Here is a 20,339-nt window from a genome sequence, read left to right as displayed (position 1 = left end):
AGGGCTGGCCCCTGGGGCTCTGAGGACCCTGAGGCCCAGTTTCTCATGTTGCAGGGGATTTGAGAACTCGCTGGGCTGGCAGAGGGTCCCCCCTGCGTGTGTAACTGGGCACCTCCTAGGCCTGAGAAAAGGAAGTCTGTAATCCATACATTGATATGCAAATGTCTGTTTACCCAGGTGAGGCGGTGGTGAGGTGCACCTGGGGCCATTCCCAGGCTGCATCTCACCTTTATTCCAGTGCTCCTGTTTCCCTAGGCTGCCCAGAAGATGGCATAAAAAAGAAAGGTCTTATGTGATTTGGTGAGTGCTGTGAAGTGTGTAAACCTGGTGATTCACAGACCTGGGGATAAAAATATATGTTTATAAAAAATATATGTTATAAAAAATAAAAAATTAAAAAAAAAAAAAAAAAAAAAAAAAAAAAAGAAAGGTCTTTTGGTACACCACGGCTGGTCTGCAAAAATCTCACTGAGCCACAGTGCAACCAAAAAACGAGGGATATTATGTTTGCATTAGTATGTGTGGTCATTAGGGGCTTTTTTTTTTTTTTTTTTAAGATTTTATTTATTTATTTGACAGACAGAGATCACAAGTAGGCAGAGAGGCAGGCAGAGAGAGAGAGAGAGAGAGAGAGAGAGAGGGAAGCAGGCTTCCTGCGGAGCAGAGAGCCCGATGCGGGGCTCGATCCCAGGACCCTGAGATCATGACCCGAGCCGAAGGCAGCGGCCCAAACCACCGAGCCACCCAGGCGCCCCCATTAGGGGCTTTTGATGATAATAATGGCACCGAGAGTTTCACATCTAGAAAGCTCCCAGAAGATCCTCAGTAGTGCCGAGTAGATCTATAAGTATAATAAGTATTTTATTACTTATTGATGACAGACCAGATGCCCTGTGTGTCCTCCGTGAAAGGAGCTGAGCCCCTCTGCACTGACCGCCCACGATCTCCTCTTCCACAGCATTTAGCTCACTCCCCACGGGGGTTTCTCCCAAGCTCTGGAAGGTGGGGACCGCCAGGTTTCCCACCTGGGCCGAGCAGAGTGTCTGGCCTAGTAGGTGCTCAGTGACACCTGGGGCAGGAGGGATCAAGGGAGTGTGTACAGATGGACGGACAAAAGGACACAGTCTATCCTGCAGACAGAGCGGGGTCAGGGAGTGAGGCCACAGCCACCTGCGAGCCCCACGAGAGGAGGACAGTCAGCGGAAGGTGATGGCTGCCTGGGAGCCATCTGCACCTGCAGAACGGAGTCGGGGATGTGCACAGGCATGTGGCACACCACACGTGGTGTACTTTATGACCGGGTTATAGGGATCTTCCTGGGGAAAAAAAAAAAAGATTGAGGACTCAGGAAGTATAAGCAATAGGTCCCCTGGTTAGCTAATCTCAGGAGTGACACACACGGGCTTCAGGATGAAGCTCCTTCAGGCGTTCTTCGGGATGGCGATGGAGACCCCGAGGCCCACTGATGTGTGCTCCTGGCCAACGCTGCCCGCTCTCGGCCAAACGCCCAGGTGTCACGTGGCTCCTGGAGCTGTTGCTCCCTCGTGGGCTGGCTGGGGCTGGGGCTAACAGCATGACCAGCGCCTGGGCTTCCCTGGTGTGCCCACCCCCGCAGGAGCATAGGAGGGAGGCCTGCGCGCTCTACGGCGGCCCCCACCCCCAACCCCACCCATCTCCCCAACTCCCAATGCCACCCGCTCCCACCCGGGAGCTGTGAACACATGCACAGAACCAAAATGGAGCCCCTCTGTGGGCTCACCTTTGCGGTCTGATCACACATCCCACATTAGACACATCCCCCAAGAAAGCCATCACCTCCCCCAGCTGCTGGGGGGGCTCACCCATCGCACACAAACCGCACCCCCGACTCTGGGATGGCAGCTCTGCGGGTGTGCGGGGCCCAGGGCACACTCGCAAGTGTCGCCCAGAGAGAGGACAGGTGCTGACAGGCATGAAGAGAACCCCAGCGCCCCCTCCGTTCGCTTCTTGCTCCTGGCCAGCCGCGTCATCCTATCGGATCCTCACTTCCCTCCGCAAACTGACGTTCCAAGAGGTTCAGGGTCAGTAAATGGCAGAGCCAAATCGAGCTCAGCTCTTCTGCCCAAAAAAGGAAATGTGAGAGCAGTCAGCCGCCCCAGCAAAGGGGAGAAGAGCTCTGGACGTCCCTTGGGTCCCTGTCGGATTTTCCTCTTCGGCCATCATTAGCTGGGATGAGGCCTCAGGACCACTTCTTGGTATTTGCCTAGAGTATCTGAGGTCTCAGCTCTCAGCACGTTTCGTGAGAGTCTGCTTCGTGCTGTACACTGTGCTGGGAAGCGGGCCGAACAGAGGCAGTTCCTGCCTGAAGAAGAAGAGCCACAGAAAAACAGTCACGACCACAGAGGAATGGGGAAAACGAGCGAGGTCTGCAAGCCACTGAGTCTGCCTTGTGGCAGAATCCGTCATGGGAGGAAGCTGTGGTGACACTGGGTGAGGGTTCTGCAGGATGAAGGGGTTTGTCAGGCAGATGAGAAGTCAGGAGCGTCCCTGGCAAAAGGACCCATACCTATCAAGGCAGCACACGCGACCGGGATGCCAATGCCAGGGACAGAAGCTGCTCAGTCCTCCTAGATCCCAGAGTGGCAAGACAGGGGGCCCAGTCGATGGGGTCCAGCTTCACACGCCCTGCTGGAAGCTCGGGTGGGACTCCCAAAGAATCTGGAGTCACAGAGGCATGTCTACAGAGGGGTTTCCCACTCTCACTGATCTGGACAGTTCCAAGGGAGAAGAGATTCAAGTAAGGAGACTAATGTATCATCCAGTGCATCGTCCAGACCGGAGAGATGTGGGCCCAGACTGGGGCACTGAGCTCAGCCCAATGGCCCCAGAAGCCAGAGGTGAGCCAGAGTCCCAGCTGAGGTCAGGTTTGCTGTCGCAGGCCTCCGGACAGACTGGAGCGCCCCCATCTGACACGGGAAATCCTGGAAGATGAGTGCACTTACGGAGGAAGATGGTGAGATCATTCCTACCCTCTCCAATCTGAGGTGTCTGGGGGACGTGCTGCGGAGGTATCCGTCATGCACCTGAAACGAGTGTCAAGGGCGAAACCGGTCAGATACAACCTGAGCAGGAATGTTGTCAGTGGCACTGGGGAGGAGAGGCAGGCGAGGGAGTGCGGACGAGTCCCGGGGTAGCACAGTTAACTGTGTGGAGAAGAGTGAGGCTCCCGCGGGGTCATACAGTCCATTTCCTCGGGGATGTGAGAGCGCCACGGCAGGGGGGAGGGTGGGGGGTGGAGAGGGTGCCCCCAAGGCGTGAGGTGACCAGGATACCTGCGAACGGGCTGGCCACGCAGAGGAGAGGCGGCTCATTCTCAGTCCTGGGGCAATCGAGACACAGGTGGGTGCAGGCCAAGGCAATGCAGTAAGTTGGGACAAAGCAGGGCAAGAAGTCGAGAACTAGGTTTTGTTCTCTGCTATGAAAAGTGGCTATCTAGGTAATTAGGTGATTTTTTTAAGTGACCAGGGAAGAGAATCTTTAGAAAGACAAACTAGGGACACATGGGTGGCTCAGTCAGGTGAGCCCCTGACTCTTGGTTTCAGCTCAGGTCAGGGTCTCAGGGGCCGTGAGATCAAACCCAGCTTTAGGCTCTGTGCCCAGCGGGGCGTCTGCTGAGACTCTCTCTCTCTCCCTCTACCTCTGCCCCACCCTACCCCCTTTGCACGCTCAATCACTCAATCAATCAATCAATAAAATCCTTTTTGAAAAAGGCAAACTCCTTCTGAGTGTCATATGGTCATCTCTCCCCATATGGTACATGCATTACTGATTGTACACCAACCGCCATGGGGCAAACAGTCCTCTTGGGTTGGGCATGCTGAATAATTCCACTGAGATTTTTCAAAGCCATAAAAACAGCAGGTTTCAGCAGATAAAACCACTGGGCATCAAAGATCACGTAGACCTTGGCCATCCCTACTTGGAATAACTGAAATCCGTGAAAATGTAAGATAAAGTGCTGCTCATCTGAGAAAAAGGCCGCTGTCTTGGTTTCTGTTCTCACAAACGCCACCAAACTCAAGAGCCGAAAACAAACTTGAACCTCCTGAAGGAGAAGCATCCCTCACCACGCAGAGCCAAGTAAAAATGCCTTTGGAGACAGGAGTTTGAGGGCATTTTGAAGACTCTGATGTGCTGAGAAATTTCAAGCTTGAAAGAACAAGAGGCAAGAAAAAATAAACATAGCCAGTATTTTAAAAGATTCAAGGCATGAATAAAACTGCTCATTTGACCAACTGGGATTTACAAAATCTTTGGTGTGGAGGTTGAATCCGAAGTGGAGAGCCCACAGCCACGGGCTCTTAAACCACCACGAGCTGGGAACAGGATTCCTACAGAGGGTATGGGGTGTGTGAGTAGGTGTTGAGTCCATCCATCCAATGCCCCCCGCTTTACAGGATGGTACAGGTGCTATACAGATGGGGCCCACTGCCCCGGGCTCACACTCCAGGGCAAATTATAAGGTAATGACAGCACCAACAGCACAGTGGCACTGTGAGGGAAGAATGACATGGCCCAGGTAATACCAATGCTTAGCCCTGAGTGTAGCAAGGCAGCCCCTCCCTGGCAGCAGCACTGGGGCAAGGGAGAAGACTGCGGGGTGGTGGACGGTGGGAAGCAGGTCACTCGCTCCCACTCCAGTGTCCCAGAGCTAAACCTAGCCCTTCAGGAAATCGTGCCGTTGTCGCCTCAGACTGTGCTGCTCTGGAATCTTGCTTTCTATGCCTGAAAAGTTTTCATGGTGAAGTCACGATCTCCAGGAAGGGTTCGACTCTGGGCTCCAGAAGCCTGCTGCTTCCGTTGCCATGTCCTCTTAGGAAACCGGGAGCAAGAGTGGGGGAGTGGGGAGGAAAGGAAGAAGATTCCAGGGAATGTGACTGCCTCCCAAGAAGGAGGAGGAAGCCATGGGTGCCACCCAGGCTGGGAGCCAAAAGGCATGGTATGTTGTGAGCACAGGAGGAGCAAAGGACAGAGTCTCGGGGCAGAAGCTCAGGACTCAAGTGCCCACATGTGACACGGTCTCCTCTTCCCAACCCGATCACTTTCCTCTTCGAAGGGTTCTTTGTACAGCTTTAACTCAAAGGAAGGTTTTGGACAAAAGAGAGGCTGTTCCATCCCTAAAGTGAGTACTTGTCGGAACAAGCCACTCGCCAAGACGTTGATGGGGAAGGGCAGGGAGCCATGGAGGGACTTACCCTGTGCTCCTGGGGCCGTGGCAGGGCACCAGAGCCCCTCCCCGCTCTGAATCAGAAGCAGGGCATTCTTCTACTATTACCAGCTCGGCTGCCAGCTCTAAACCAAGCCATGGCTTTCTCTTTCCCACGTTCCTGGGTCAAGAAGCAGGTGTGGTCTACTGCAGCAGGGTTGACATCAACGAAAAACACATTCCTGGGCTCCTCCGTCCTCTGGACACGTGCAGTTTCTGAGGCTGGAGTACGCCTGACCTCCCAGTCCGCTGTTGACTCATCTGCATGACTCACTCAGCCATCAGATAATGACCGCGCAACCCAGGAGGAGCCCGCAGGGGTCCAGCAGCCCAGTGTGCCCCATGCTGGCGATGGTACCTGGAAGCATCTGCTCGGATGGACCTGCCCCTCTGGGTGCCCACCTCTGCATCAATGACTTGGCTGCACTCCTTCCTTCTTTCCTTCAAAGGACAGATCTTGTGTGTCATGCTGAGGGTGTGACAGTGAGCAGAACTGAGCATGGTCCCATCCTCATGGAGCTTGCACTTTAGTGAGAGGGGGCAGCAGAAGCAAGCCAGCAACCGGACACGTCGTTCCTGGTCGTGCGAAGTGCCCAGGGGAACATCAATATCGGCCTCTCTCGGGGAGGGACGCCTGAGCTGAGGCCTGAGTAACGAACTACAAAGCACACTCGGTGCTGCTGCCCTGAGAAAGGAAGCCCAAAAGGAAGCCTTGATGGAGGCCAACATTGCCAACATATGACGGAAGGCCCAGCAAAACAAGGCACCGTCCTTGCTCCGCAAACATGGGCATGCACTGCCCAGAACGCTGGCAGCAATGTCCAGGCCGCAACCCCTGGGCCTGGTCCCCACCACTGCGGGCGTCTTCCTCTGAGGCACAGCACTTTGACGAATGGCACTGTAAACGGACAAGTTCTGGACCCCTCATTTAAAAAAAAAAAAAAAAAAACAAGTACCACCTGCTAAACTAGGGAAGAGGGATGGAGTCTAAGAGGACACTCTGATATAGCTCAGAGTGGCCTGATTTCCTCAGGTGACAGGAGGGTCAGGAGCTACCGACCTTCCAATCATGCCTGTCACAGTATCCAAAAGGCCTCAGCCAGGGATGGCAGTCGGCCAGCTCCTGCTGATGGCTCCTGTGTCCTGACATCCTTACCCCAGCTCGTGGGTGCAACCCCACATGGTATTTGGTTCCTTTCTCAGAAGAGGGGCTGAGTCAGGTATGACCAAGTTCCCCAGGGCTCTGGCACACCCTCCCTTCCAGAAGCTCCCCTTCTCCCTGCCCCATGGGAAAGGTGCCAGGCCACACGCGGGCTTGGCTCAGGAGCAGCACACCTTTCTGCGGAGTGTCGCAGCTCTGCGTGCTTCCTGAGGTGACAAATGACCTTGACTCACATTGGTGAAGTAATGGCTGTCCGTCCCAACCTTCTCATCCATTGGTCCAGTTGCAACACAGCCCTCTGTGAGCAGAACAAGTTCCTAAGAGCCAGCTCAGGGAATTCCAAGCACCACCTGGGTTGGGCTTACCACACTCACAGTCACGTCAGTCCAGGTGCCCAGAACCACCCTGGCCCCCTGCCACCAAAGGTGCAACAACGAGGACTTGGAAAAGTGGAGGAGGCCGCAGAACTGGGACTAATTCTCAGATCTCCCTTTGTGTGTGACTTTGGACAAAGAACTTGACCTCTCTTAATTGCTGCATCTGCACTGACAAACTGCCAGTAATGCTCTGAGTCATGGAAAGTATCGAATGAGCAAAGGGCCCTGAAAGCACCTGGTGAGCTTGAAAGCCCCCTGCAAACGATAGTGATTCCATCCCCTGAGAAGTGGGTCCAAATGAGCGAGCTTCTGGGTCTTCACCCAAGGAGTTCTTGGGGTATGAGAACGGATATCCCTGAATCTGTTTCTGGGACACGGAAAGACAACCTCACTAGACAATGTTCTCAGCACACCCGAAACTTCCTTGTAAAATCCAAGATGGCGGGGTGTGCAACTCTCGCTCTCGGGTTGGGAGTTCAGGCCCCATGTTGGGCATAGATCTTACTTTAAAAAATAATACGGGAGCCTGGGTGACCCAGTGAGTTAAGCATAGGACTTGTGTCTCAGCTCAGGTCAGGAGTTCAAGCCCCTGTATTGGGCTCCACACTGGGCATGGAGCCTACTTTTTAAAAAATTAATTAAAATAATAATAATAATTCCTTGGAGACCCAGAATTAGAATTTCCATCGCACTAATGGCTCTGAGTTGACTCTGTAGTGAAACAGAGTAGGTGTGTCCAACAGGGGGCTTGGGCTGTCTTCTCTGATGCAATCCTTTCTGTAGCTTTCAGCTTTTACTGTGGGGTACACATTAACATGTTCTTCAAAGCCACATGCCAAGTCAGTGGCCACAAAGAGTCCTAGCCCCTCTGCTTAGGGGACCCCTCCCTGGTCAGTGACCACATGGGCCCATCCTCTTCAAATGCCCCTTCTTAAAAGAAACTGCTAACTTCCACCATTCCATTTGACCAACCAAAAGACAGGCAAGACCCATAGCTCGTAAGATCAGCCTAATTATGGCACCCAAGGGCAAATGACCAAGGATTTGGCTGTGGAAGGCCAGGAGTTGGATGGAAAGGGACAAGCAAGTCAGGTCCACTGAACGCTGCTCCCCACCTCCCCACCTCATGGGCAGAAGGTCCCCCTTATCGGTGATTTTGCTCTTTTTCAGTTACCTGTGGTCAGCCGCGGTCGGGAAGCAGATGATCCCCCTGATAGTATATCCAAAGGGTCAAGAGTAACCGAATGCCAGGTCACAATGCCTACGTCATCCCCCTCACTTCCTCTCACCAGGCAGGCATTTTATCATCTCATGTCATCACGAGAAGCGTGTGTACAGCACAATAAGATATCTTGCAAGAGAGAGACCACATTCACTTAACTTGAATCACAGTGTATTGCTATAGTTGCTCTATTTTATTACCAGTTATTGTCGGCCGTCTCTTACTGAGCCTAATTTATAAATTAAACCGTATTGTACGTATGTATGGGGGAAGATGGCGTGTATATAGGTTTCGGTACTGTCTGCGGTTTCAGGCACCCACTGGGGTTCTTGGAACATATCCCCCACGAATAAGAGGGACAACTATACACCTGGCTGGTCTGCTTCCCATGTCATAAAGCAACCGTGACAGAGACCTGTTCCAGCTCAGAGAGCAGGAGTCTCCTCCTCTTTGACAAGGGTTAGTTTTGAGCTAACCCTTGAGCTCCCTTGAGCTGGGAGGCACAGGTGAATTCAGGACACACTGCGACAGAGTCTGCCATCCTTCGATGGAACCCACCATCCTTCTTCTCTGAGGTCTGAGAGGGAGAGCTTTAGGAATGCTGACGCCCACACCGCAGGTATAGCCACCTGGAAGCAGGCATCTCAAACTCCCCACGTCCAAGACCAGCCTCTTCATGTCTCCCCTCCATGCGCTCTTCCTCAGTCTCCCGCCTTAATCTACAGCGGTCGGTCCTCCAGGCCAAGCAAACACCTCCAAGTCAGCCTTCATTACCCTCTCCTTGGCGCCCCACATCAAGTTCCTCACAAGAAGGCATCGGGGCTTCCTCTCCAAGAGGTATTGACTCACGCACCACCTGCCCTTGCCTCCAGAATCACAGCTGGCCCCATGGCCCATGACCAGGTCTCCGTGTCCCCCCTCTGGCCACTATCCAGGAGCTGCATCCTTCTCCTTAACCTTGGGACAAGCCGCCCTCATTGCCCTCTCGGACTCACAGCACAGCTGTCCCCTCCCTCTGAAATGATCATCCGGGGCCAGCTCCTCCTCCTCCTGTGGGATTGAGCCCCTGTAGATGCCTTCCCTGCCTCCTCTGTAAGGCTGCCCCCCTTTCCAGCCTCCCCTCCAGCCAGTGTCAGGCACATTCCATCTGTACTTTCCTCATGGCACATGGCACTCTCCAAAATGATTTCTCCTTAATATTCCATGTTGATTATCTATCTCCTGCGAGCTCCACAGACCAGGCGCCCTGGGTGCTCGCTCACCACTGTACCCCTGGTGCCCGGAACCATAATCCCTGAGCCAGCACAGGATGCTCAAATGGGATCTGCTGACCACCTCTGAGGGTGCAATGACTTCCAGCCAACAGACACCTTCCAGTTCCCCAAAAGCCAGTGTCAACACCTCAGACCACAGGCCAGCCACTGAGTTCCTGGAGGCCCCTCGGTGCGGAGGGAGAAGCCTCAAACTGCCTCCACCTCTGGACTCTTTCTCCAATGGGCCTGCCCCCGCAGCCCAGGACCCCCCAGGAATTGGCGACAGCACGTCCTGGCTGGAGAGCCAGGTGGAGATCCCAGCCCTCTGCGCCCCAGAGCCCAGGGCGGGAGAGCTCCCTTCCTCCTTTCTTGGCCTCACCACCTGGATGGACAAGCTTTTCAATTTCCCCATCCGTAAGATAGGGACAAAGAATGCTTTGTCACCCCACCTACTTCTCACGGGTGTTATGAAACAACTGTTTGCTCGGAAAACACTTTGAGCAACTTGGGTAAAGGTGCCTGTGGCTCGGATGACGCCTGCTGCGTTCAATCCAGGCCAACGAGTCATCCGGTCCCCGCCTTGCCCGCCCGAGGGACAGGAGGCAGGAGGCGCGCAGCCTCCCCTGTGTCACCAAGCCTGTCTCACCAAGCTCGCTGGCCCTGCCACAGGCCCAGAATATGCCCACAAGGTGTGTGTACACATTCCTGGGCCTGCCCGGCCCACTGATTTCAGCAGAATATGAGCTCTCCGTGGGCCTGGACGGTGGCCACCAGACGCCCAGGCTGCCCTTTTGTCCGGAAAGAGAGCGGAGGGTTACCTGGGGAGAACCTGTCTGAGCTCCCACCACCAAGGGGCGGGGCCGCAGCTCCAGCAGGAGCTGGGAACAAAGGACGCTGTCTTGGCTCCTAGCCTGGAGAGAGCAGATCTTAACCTGCAGGCGCTCAGGTGCCCCTCGCCCGCAGCAGCCTGCAGCGGCCACCACGTTGCCATGACAACCGTACCTGGCAACTCTCCCTCGGCTCTGCCAGGCGGGGGCAGAAGGGGGTGTGCACCGCCCCCGCACCGACCAGGCCTACCCCCGGCTGCCCTGAGCAGCTTGAGGAGGAGAACGGAGACAAGCCCAGGCCGGGGCAGTGCGAGGGGACAACGTCCACTCAGCCCACCTTGTGCATCCGCTTCCCGCCACCCCGCCCCCTCCTGGCGCTGGGCGCAGAGCCCTGACAGGCCTCTCTCTCTGCAGCACCCACCCAAGGGCCACCGCGTCCCCAGAGCGGATGGCGAGGCCTCTAGCCGACAGCGACCGACAGGCAGCATGTACATTTAATTATAGCTCTCCGGGATAGGAAGGGCTGGCTATATACAGTACGTCTGCTGTTACTAATTATATTTATTTTCAAATGAAGAAGAGGGGGGGATCTTCTGAAGATGAGTCAGAGGAAAAAAATCCTTCATTGTTATGAAAGCAGAGGAGCGTCTCCTGAGGGTGTCTGTGATGCATCGCTGTCACCACCCGACAGTGGAAAACCTGAGCGGAGCCAGCCCCGCCGGTCTGCACCTGACGGAGGCTCTCCGGGCTGTGTCCCTGCGCGCTGGCACCATCAGGCCGCGAGGCAGGCTCCCTCCCGGCCCAGCCACGCTCTCGAGCCTGGCCCAGCATCCTGCTCCTGCTCCGTTTGGCATCTGCTGTCACCTTAATTGGGAGGCAGCGTTCCAGCTGAAGTACGGGGAAGGTTCCTCCCTCATCAAAGGGAAAGCATCTGACCAGATGGCTGCAGTGAAAAGGCTTCATCCTCAGCCTCCGCCTGGCCAACGGGGTTACTAATAACAGCGCCAAGGATGCTGCAAATCAAAAGAGAACACCTAGAAACCCAAACTAGTCCCCCATAGAAACCCAAACTAGTCCCCCACACTCAGGGCAGAAGCCGGCTTGCACTCTGGAGGCAGAGAATTCTCTGATTTCAGGGGCACACACGTGGGCTGCCCTCTGTGTCTGTGCGTGTCAGGTGCACACGGGTGTGCGAGAGGGCCTGGTCATGGGGCTGCCTCCAGAGTCAGCTCCCTCCTCCTTCAAGGCCACACGCTGCCCCACCCCCTCCCCACAGATTTCGGGGGAGCGGTGAGGGGAGAGGGAAGCAGCAGGTGACGCATCCTCTGCCCAGGAGAGCCACTCAAGGCCAGAGTGTTCAGAACGGGTTTTCCAATAATTTTTTAAACAGTCACACTTGTTTTTGTTTGCTTTCTTCCAGGAAGGCTGCACTGTTCTGGAAAAGGAGGGGGAGGGGGAAAAATGTGAGTTCATTTCCTGAGTCTTTTAAATATGTCTCCGCAGAGGGAGCATGTGAGAAGCAGTGGCCAGAGGGCAGAGCGGTGCTCAGTATGCAGCACACATGGCAGGGCGATTGGAACCTGTCCCCCCCATGTGCTCTTTCCAGGTCGCCGCAAGACACAGCGTTCGGCAAGGAACCCGCGCGGAAGGATCTGGATGCACGTCAATTCCCCACCTCCCTCCCAAGAAAATGGTTTTCAGGCCAGTTGTTTTTGGAATGGGTTTTCGCGTTTGTCCAGCCAAGGTTGGACTATTAAGTCGGTTTATCCAGAAGAGAGGGCAGAACGTGGGAGCGGGGGCCGGATGACTAGGGACCCAGGAGACTTCTGGGAGCAGCCACACCTGTCAAAGTGCTTTTCCACATCCATCAGTTTCCCCACTTCCCACAGCAGCTCTGTGAAGCCCGTGGCGATGTGCCCATTCCACAGGGCAGGCTCTAGGAGGTTAAGCAGCAAATCCAAGGGCACCTCGGCTGCTCCTGCAGCAAAGCGATCTTGCCTGTCGTGTGCTCTCTTAGCAATCTGTTCCTCCTCTCCGTTGTTGTAGTCAGCATCTTACGCAAAGCTCTTTGTGGGAGGAGCTGGCTCACATCCATCGGCCTGTCTCCCCGACGAGGGTGCAAACACCATGAAGACAGGGACTTTCCTTGCTCACTGACGGATGCAGCAGCCGTGCACAGCCCTGAGCACAGGAGCCCCGTGGTATGCACTTGGCGGGTGAATGAAGGAATGAAGAAATGAGCAAGAGCCTCCCACCCTGCAAGAGGAAAGAAGGGCCAGAATGACAAGGGGGGGGCAGTCTGGAGCAGGCTAGCACCTACAGGGTTTCATTCTGAGACTGGGGCGCCAGCTCCCTCCAACAGCCAGCACCGAGGCCCGGAGGACCTCGCCACCAGGCAATGGAGTGGCCTTTGCGGTCCCAATGAGGTACTACACGGAGCGTATGGGGAGCATCTCTCCCCCCCCCCCACCACCCCACGCAGTGGATGGGCACTCAGCAACTGCGAGGGCCCTGCTTGTCCCCAAAAGTCACATGGCAAGTCAGGGGTAGAGTCTGGAATCAGAGCTGTCAGTCTCTCCCATAACTTCCTGGATGGGCTCGTGGATGAAAGCAGTGATCTGCTTCTCAGAACAACGGTCCCGGTTCTGCTATGGCCTCATGAAGAGGACACCCTGCCTCCCAGTTGAGGAGCCTGGCTACTGACAAAGTCTCCCTAATACCCACCATGACTTCCCCCATTCTCCTCTGAGACCCCTTCTGTGGACAGTCAGACTGAGGAAAGGAAAATGCACAGCAGCACAGGGAGAAGACAGGACTGGAAAGAGGAGAAGCCCCCACCCCCTGCCTTGCCCCACTGCAGGCTGATTGTGCAGACAGCCCTGCTGGTGTTTGTCTTTGAGCTCGGTTATTGTTGTTGTTGTTTTTTAAGATTGTATTTATTTGACACACACACACACAGAGAGAGAGAGAGAGAGAGAAGCAGGCCGGTGCGGAGCAGAGCCCAATATGGAACTCGATCCCAGCACCCTGGGATCATGACCTGAGACGAAGGCAGATGCCCAACCCACTGAGCCACCCAGGTGCCCCTTTTGAGCTTGGTTTTAAGCAGTAGCATGTGTAAGCTCTGCCTGTGCTCCTGGCCTTACCTCCAACACCAGGACGGCTGAGGAAAGCCAGGGCCCTGCCCTCAGAAGGTCGCCAGTCCAGCGTGAGGCCCCAGAGCCCTGAGGCATGGTCTGGGCTGCCTGCCAGTCGTGGGTCTGCTGCTGCTCTGTGCAGGTGCGAAGAGGTTGGGCACTCCCAGCCTCCAAGAGCCAATCCTCCCTTTTGGCCTCTTAATTTCTGACTCCACCGGGTCAAGGTTTATAAGAAAGTGGATCCCATTGTTTCTAGAAGAGCAGAGTAGGGGGTTTGTAACAAATCACCCTTAATGAGACCACATTTTGCTCCTGGGTCACATGAAGCAAATGTTGGAAACTGAACTCAACATGTCACCTTTCTTCTGGGAGGTGGCCCTTTAGAGCTGTGGCATTAATGACAGCTCCGGGACCAAGCGGGCCAGGACGACCGGTGGGCACAGAGCGAACATCCAGCAGAGGAGACCGGGGGACAGCGGGACTCACTCGGGAGCTGTGCCTTCCACAACTTCCCTCCAAAAGGCCATTTGGCTACAACATATCATATGACTTGTTCTTAGAGTTACATTTTAACTGACAAAGTTTAACAACAACTATGACTTATGGCCTTCTAAAATTGGCAGCAGAAAAATGAACTGAGGAAGTAATGGAAAAAAACCACAAGTGAAGCCACTCTGTATTATGCGCAATTTCTGTTGTGCTTCTTTTTTCCCCCCCTTTCCAAGCGTGTGTGTGTGTGTGTGTGCGCGCGCACGCTTGTGTGTTTTCGAAGGGTAGCAAATATTTTCCAGATACACTGTCCTGGCATTCCCAAGCACATATTTATGCCAAGTTTATAAAAAGCAGCTGCAGACAGGGTTGACTGAAAGGATTGCTCTGCTGTCTGGCTTCCAGAAGGTGCTTCGTTCTCACTCCGTCACCAGGACACAGCCCTACCTCCTGAGACACTCTAGCCTGCCTCATGCGTCCGAAAGAGGACAAACCCACGGCCAGCAGGGACCCCGACGAACACCCCACATCACACTTCTGGTCTGCCAGGTGCTTCAGCAACACGTGTGCGATCACTTTCAGTCATTCACAAGCCTCACGCAGATGTGAAAAGGAAAGTGGTCCGAGACTCATTTCACAAGTATCTGGATGGCTCAAAGGGGCAGAACCAGCCCCGGTTTCTGGAAAGTTCAGGACTACGGCGGAGCCCTCTGTGCGCAGGCTCATGTCAGCCTGTCTTTGCACCGACTCACCTTCGGTTCAGCAAGACACCCTTGCTCGGGCCCCAGACCCTCCAATCCTTCCCTTCCCCTGCTCTGGGGCCTCCCGGCCTTCCCCGACTTCTGCCCACTGAGGTGCGCCAGCCTCCTCTTTAGAATGTCCTTGGTTCATCCTCGCCACACCCCCTCCGGCACCCTGGGCCATCCCAAGCGACAGCTCACCTGCGCCCAAACCCAGACTCTCACCAGCCTGGGGTGGGGACTCCACTCGCCTCCCTCCCCCACCACTGGCTTAATGAAGATGATAATAGCCTGCTTTGTAGCTTTCCTGGGGGTGACTAATTGGTTAATCTTGGGAAGGCCCTTTGAAGATGAAGAGCCAGTATTACTCATGGGGCTGAAGACATGCACCTGCCCCAGTTGGGGCCTGAGTCAGCAGAGAATGACCTCCCACCTGCCGCTGGGCGGGTGAGCGGGCTTGGGTCCCCGCTCCAAGTCGCGTTGGCTGGCAGGCGGGATGTGGGGAGCACACCCGGCACCCCCCGAGGGGAAACCCAGAGGCCTCCATGGCCGGTGCTGTGTGGGCCACTCTGAGCTTGGGGACCATCCCATCAGCATTGACGTGGTTGAACAAGCCTTCAGATAACTCTGCCGGGAGGGCAGCACATGTCCGCATGTCCGAGAGTATCGATCAAAACAGTATTTCCTGGTAACTGTTCGAGGAAAATGCTTTCCTCACAGCTAATTCCTCCCAAGCAATGGCATTTTCTCCCTCCTCTCGGGGAAGGCAGGCTGCAGCGGCGACGGGTGGCTCTATGCTGGACGGACCCGAAGTCCGGGGGGCCAAGGTGGGGCAGTGGCGTTTTCCCCGTCTTCTCTAGCTCGTGGTCCCCCCTGCCTCACGTCTCTGAGAAAGAGGAAGTGGCCACAAGAACAGGGAACCAGAGGCCAAAACAAGGGATGAAGGCAAGGGTCGCCGATGACCACGCCCCCACCCACCCTTGACCCGGTGGGTCGAGGGGGATTTTGACACTGCGGCAGCTGGGAAGCCAAGAACAGAAAGCTTTTAATCCGTGCAACCTAATGCCAAGATTCCGCCCCAGAGAGCCCGTTTCCTGCACGGTCTGCACATTCCTCCCATTCCACCCGAGCACCTTCTCCCAGTGACCCCTCTCCATGCAGCCTCTGCTCTCCCCCACGGCTAACTGCCTCTTGCTTCTAGAAAACGACTCCTGCGGCTAGAAGGATTCCACTGCTTTCTCTTTTAGATCCCCAGGTTCTTAGAAGCGTGTCACGGCCCTTTCTCCTCTGGTGGGTTGCCTGGAACCCCAGAGGCCCCGGAGACACAGAGAGGGATACAGACCTGGCAAGTAGCCTGGAGGGTGGGGAGCACAGGGGTGGGAGAGAGGGCAGAGGGGGACTAACTCTGCACGCCCCGCCCGGAACGGGCTGCAAGGCGTGGGGGCTGTGCCAGCAGGAACAGGCTAGGAAATGATTTTATTCTGCCTCTGTTTGCAAGGAGGTGGGTGGAAATGACAGTTTGGAGAGGATTAGAATGGGGTGGGGGGGCTTGTTTCAAGGGAGGCAGCCTCTGTTCTGCAGTTCTAACAGTGCCATCAAGTGGCCCTGCGTGCAGAAGCAGGGCAGAGCCTCCAGACAGCCCGCGTGACCTGGTGGATGGAGGAGCCGTGGGCTTTGCTTGCTACCTGCCGGCGGCCGGCGAGCACCCTTCCCCAGAGCGGCCCGCCAGGCAGGAGGGAGGCGATGTCCCCGAGTGTACATGTGATGACCCTCATGGAAACGGGCCATCAAGTTTAGCCCGTTCCTGCAAGCTGCCTCATCGGGCCTGTCTGCCCACATGTGAGGCATCTCTAGGAGGCACGAGGGCGAAAGTCCCCATCCCGTGGGAGGCGCCACAGCACATTGTCAACCTGACACAAGGTCGGTGACCAGAACCTGTCTGTCTGGGCCACCAGACTCTTGCCTATGTTTGAAGGAGGGAGGAGGACTGAAGGGTGCCGGGCAGGACTTGGTCCGGCGAGGGGGCCCTGCCGGCACCCTCCAGCCACCCTCCTGGCCGGGGACACGGGTCTTCTTCTGGCGCCCCTTTACCTGCCCTGTGTGTAGGGGTTTTGTTTTTGTTTTTGTCTTTTTAACTCTGCAAGTGAAAATCGACTCACCTTAGAAATACAAAAGTGGTTTTCTTTCTAAAAAGAGGAATTTAAAAAGAAACAAAAGGCTTCCCCAGCAGTGGTGTGTTCGTGGTACTGGGAATGAGGAGACGAGCGAGGCAGAGTGGACATTCCACAAGGAGCTGGGGCCCTGGTGCCGGTCCCAGCCACGGGTTGCAGCGGTATCTTCTCTGAGGGACCAGCCTTGACGCCTCAGAGGAGATGACCCCATTTTTTAGCCTCATTTTTCTATAAAAACAGGGGGTAGAAATAGATCCATAGTTTTCAAAACTGTACTTCCAGGCTCCAGCAGAGGGGGTGCCCGTTTGGTAGGACTTTGGTCCCCGTACTCGCTGCCAGAACAACTCGTCTTTACCCATCCTACGTGTGTGGCTCTCAGACAAGATCTTATTTCAACAAAGGTTTCCACAATTTCGAGGTATCTGCGCAGACCACGACTCCCAGAGACTCTTCACCGTGCCCGTGGAGTTGAGGCCCGAACACCGTGTTTACACTTCATGACCCCAGACCCAGAAGACAGTGGGCCGCACACAGTGAGCCAGTATGAGCCCCCTCCCCAGAATCTGTAACTGGATCCAACTGGATCAAATTCGATCTCTGTCCAAGCTGGGGCAGACTTCTTGGATCCCAAAGCAGAGCGGCTCAGGGCACCAGCCCCTTTCTGCTGCCCGCCACACCTTCCCTGTGCTCCCCGATGGTGTGTTGCCCCTGTTGAAAACTTTAAAATCTCTGGACAAGACCATCCTAAAACTGCTTCTGGGGGTGCTGCGTGACTCAGTCGGTTGAGCATCCAATTCTTGGTGTCAGCGCAGATCATGATCTCAGAGTCATGAGATCGAGCCCCGAGTCTGGCTCCACACTCAGCAGGGAGTCTGTGTGAGGTTCCCTCTCCCTCTCCCCCTGCCCCTTCCCCCCTGCTTGCCCTCTCTCTCTCTCTCTCTCTCTCTTAAATAAATAAATCTTTAAAAGAACAACAAAAAGACTTCTTCCCAGCTCTAAGAAATAAGAGCAACACAGAGCAATACACCTCATCTCCCCAGAGCCACATTCTGTTTTGGAAAATAAAGGGAAGTTCCTAAACAGACCAAGTTCTGATGGATCATCTTATGAATTAAAATGCTGAATAGAGTAGGCATATAATGACTCAGTAAATATTGACATTATCATCATTTCCATTACTGATATATTCAAAACTTCCTTATAAATCAATCATATTATCCTATTACTATAAATCTTAATTTCAAAAAACATTTGTTACTTGTATCTACTTGGACCTCACCTGCCAATAATACTTTTTTTTTTTTTATTTATTTGTCCTGAAATCTTCCATCCAAGGACTTAAGTGTTTGTAAATATGCTAGTTCATTCGTTCTTCCATTTTCTTAGATGTTCCAAATTCACCAAAGAAACAGATGCCCTTCCCTAAGATCTCACAATTTCAAGTGCATTATTTTTTTAAATATCTTCTCACGTTAAAGACCTCTGCACTCCACAATAGATTGAAAAATTTTAGATTAGTCTCCATTTTAGAAAAGGCTCACAAGGTACTTGAGTATTTGTCAAAATCTGGGTCATGACTCAAGAGTGGGCCCTGAAATCAATTTAGTGGATCAGAAACAGCATTTTATAATTTTTTTTTTTTTTTAAATTTAAGGGTGTTCACTTGCAATAAGACTGCGTGTTGTTATGTAAACCCTGATGTCAGGTATGCCTGTGCAGGGTGAGAAAGTCAAATGCACGTCCCCACTGTGGCCTCACAGTGATGTATCAGGGTCCCAAGCCCAGCCATGCCACCCCTCTTCTTCACCTGCCAGCCCAACCCCACACATGTGCATGGCTACACGTGTGCCCCACGATGTGTCCACACCATCCCACTTGCATACAACACCAGCAGGGTCAAAATTGCCACCCAATCATGACTTCCTCTCCCAAGTATGCCACATCCACGATGGGCCAGGCCCGCCACATTCGATTCCCAGCACCCATCTGTTGGGCTTTCATTTTGGCTTCGGAGGTGGAAGCGTGGTAGGGGGCGGCAGGGGAGGGTGGAAGTTTGGGGCAGGTGGCTGTTGGCATCGGCAAAGTCCAGGCAACCGGGCTTGAAACCCGCAAGCTCTCTTGGCCATGCGGGTGCTGGGCCTGGCTGGTTGGGGGGATGATGGGAACTGTCCGGTGGCCATTAGTCTGACAAGCAGGCAGGGCTACAAAGGGGGCCTGGTTGCCCTCACCCCCTGGCAGGACAGCAGCGGTCTCTGACAGCCCTGCCTGCGTCCACACAGTAACAGAGACTCTAGTTGGAAAACTGATGCAAAATAACCCTTTTACCTAATTTTGTATTTCACTGGCACGCATCAACTACAGGACGGTTTCCAAGGCGGTACAAGGCGCACTCTGGCCAAGCAATGGTGGAACTAGGGGCTGGATTCACCCAGAAGCAACACCCCCGCCCCACACCTGATGAATGAGAATCTGCATTTTCACAAGACCCCCAGAGAATCGTGTCAGCTCTTGTAGAAGCATGAGTAGCTCTGATTCAAAAATGCTGCTCCCTAAGTAGCAACACCCACTGCCCCTCTTTCTCGCCGGCGCGCGGTGAAGATGTAATGTGAGATTGGTTTTTTCTTGGTAAGCACTGTCTTTGACTCTGATTTTGTTCCCTTTTCTGCCCATAAAATGTGCTTTGCCTTAGGAAGAGTGATCGTGAATGTGAGTGCAGGTGTGTTCAGGAGGCAAAGTAAAACGCAGTTACCCACGCCTGCCTTTTGGGCGGAATTGCTTGAGTCCGCGAACCCACAGCCTGGGAACAGCTAGAGAAAAGGAAGCTGGAAGCGGGTCTTACTGGTTTCGGTGCTATCTAAAGCAGGACTGGAAAGTGGGTTCCGCGTTAAGACTGGGGGCGCAGCCACATCTGCAGAATCCTGGATAGTTCTGGAAACTCCAAAAGGCGCGGGCCGCAAGGAATGCTGTGTGCTGCTCAGGCACAGGCCCAGGAGGGGAGCCCCCGGTCAGACATGGCATTCCAGTCGCCTGCAGAGCCAGCTCCAGCCCGGGCTCGCCCCGCAGCACCACTGCACCCGGGCTTGCCCACCCCCTCCGCACTCATGCCCTCAGCACCGCCCGCCCTCCCCACCCCGCCCAGACTAGCAGATAGCGGGAAGAACATCCCGTGCTTGCAAAAATGGCATCTTTGGCCAAAGCCAGCTGGACGTGAAATCTCATAAAAACGAGCCCCGCATTCCGGCCCGCATAAGAAGATCGCCTCTGCAGCTGGACACCGAAACGTGGGCAGGTTTGCCTTCCCTGACATTCCCTCCTGAACCCTGAAGGACATGTGAGGGGCAGGAACCAAGCAGAAGGTGAAGAAATCTTGCCATGGGATCAGTAAGAATATTCTTCCTGAGCAACCGGGATACTTGGGGTGACCCTGTGATCCTCGGGAAGAGCCAAACTAGGGCCTGGCGTCGTGGGAATGAGAGAAGACAGGGAAGCAGGAGGCATCTGAGGCCCGTGGCCCTGAGGAGGGAGGGACAGGAGCAGCGCTGCTCTCCGCCTGCGAAGCCCACCTCTGCGCAGGGACATCAGGCCCCCTGGTCCTGCCCCACCCTCCCGTCCTGCCCTGCCTGGGGCAGGGAGGCCCTCCTGCCCAGTGCCCTGGGATTCCCAGCATTCCAAAGCCCGCAAATAACAAAGGCAGTTTTGTGGCATTTCAAAACAAG

At 54.6% G+C, this 20,339-nt stretch overlaps 2 long non-coding RNA genes across 2 annotated transcripts; one reads left to right on the top strand and one right to left on the bottom strand.

The window, feature by feature from the left end:
- Nucleotides 1-154: 154 nt before the first annotated feature.
- LOC131829059 (uncharacterized) lies at nucleotides 155-884 on the top strand. The gene is made up of 3 exons (XR_009352698.1): nucleotides 155-285; nucleotides 431-519; nucleotides 749-884. It is a non-coding gene; the product is annotated as an uncharacterized LOC131829059 (long non-coding RNA).
- A 9,748-nt stretch (nucleotides 885-10,632) lies between these two features.
- On the bottom strand, nucleotides 10,633-19,897 carry LOC131829058 (uncharacterized). Its single transcript, XR_009352697.1, has 2 exons — nucleotides 11,929-19,897; nucleotides 10,633-11,521 (listed from the first exon to the last, which is right to left on the bottom strand). It is a non-coding gene; the product is annotated as an uncharacterized LOC131829058 (long non-coding RNA).
- Between the last annotated feature and the right edge of the window lie 442 nt (nucleotides 19,898-20,339).

Source organism: Mustela lutreola, chromosome 4, assembly GCF_030435805.1.
Source record: "Mustela lutreola isolate mMusLut2 chromosome 4, mMusLut2.pri, whole genome shotgun sequence".
NCBI lineage: Eukaryota > Metazoa > Chordata > Mammalia > Carnivora > Mustelidae > Mustela > Mustela lutreola.
The sequence above is the reverse complement of the archived record's forward strand: the minus strand, read 5'-3'. Positions and strand labels throughout refer to the sequence as shown.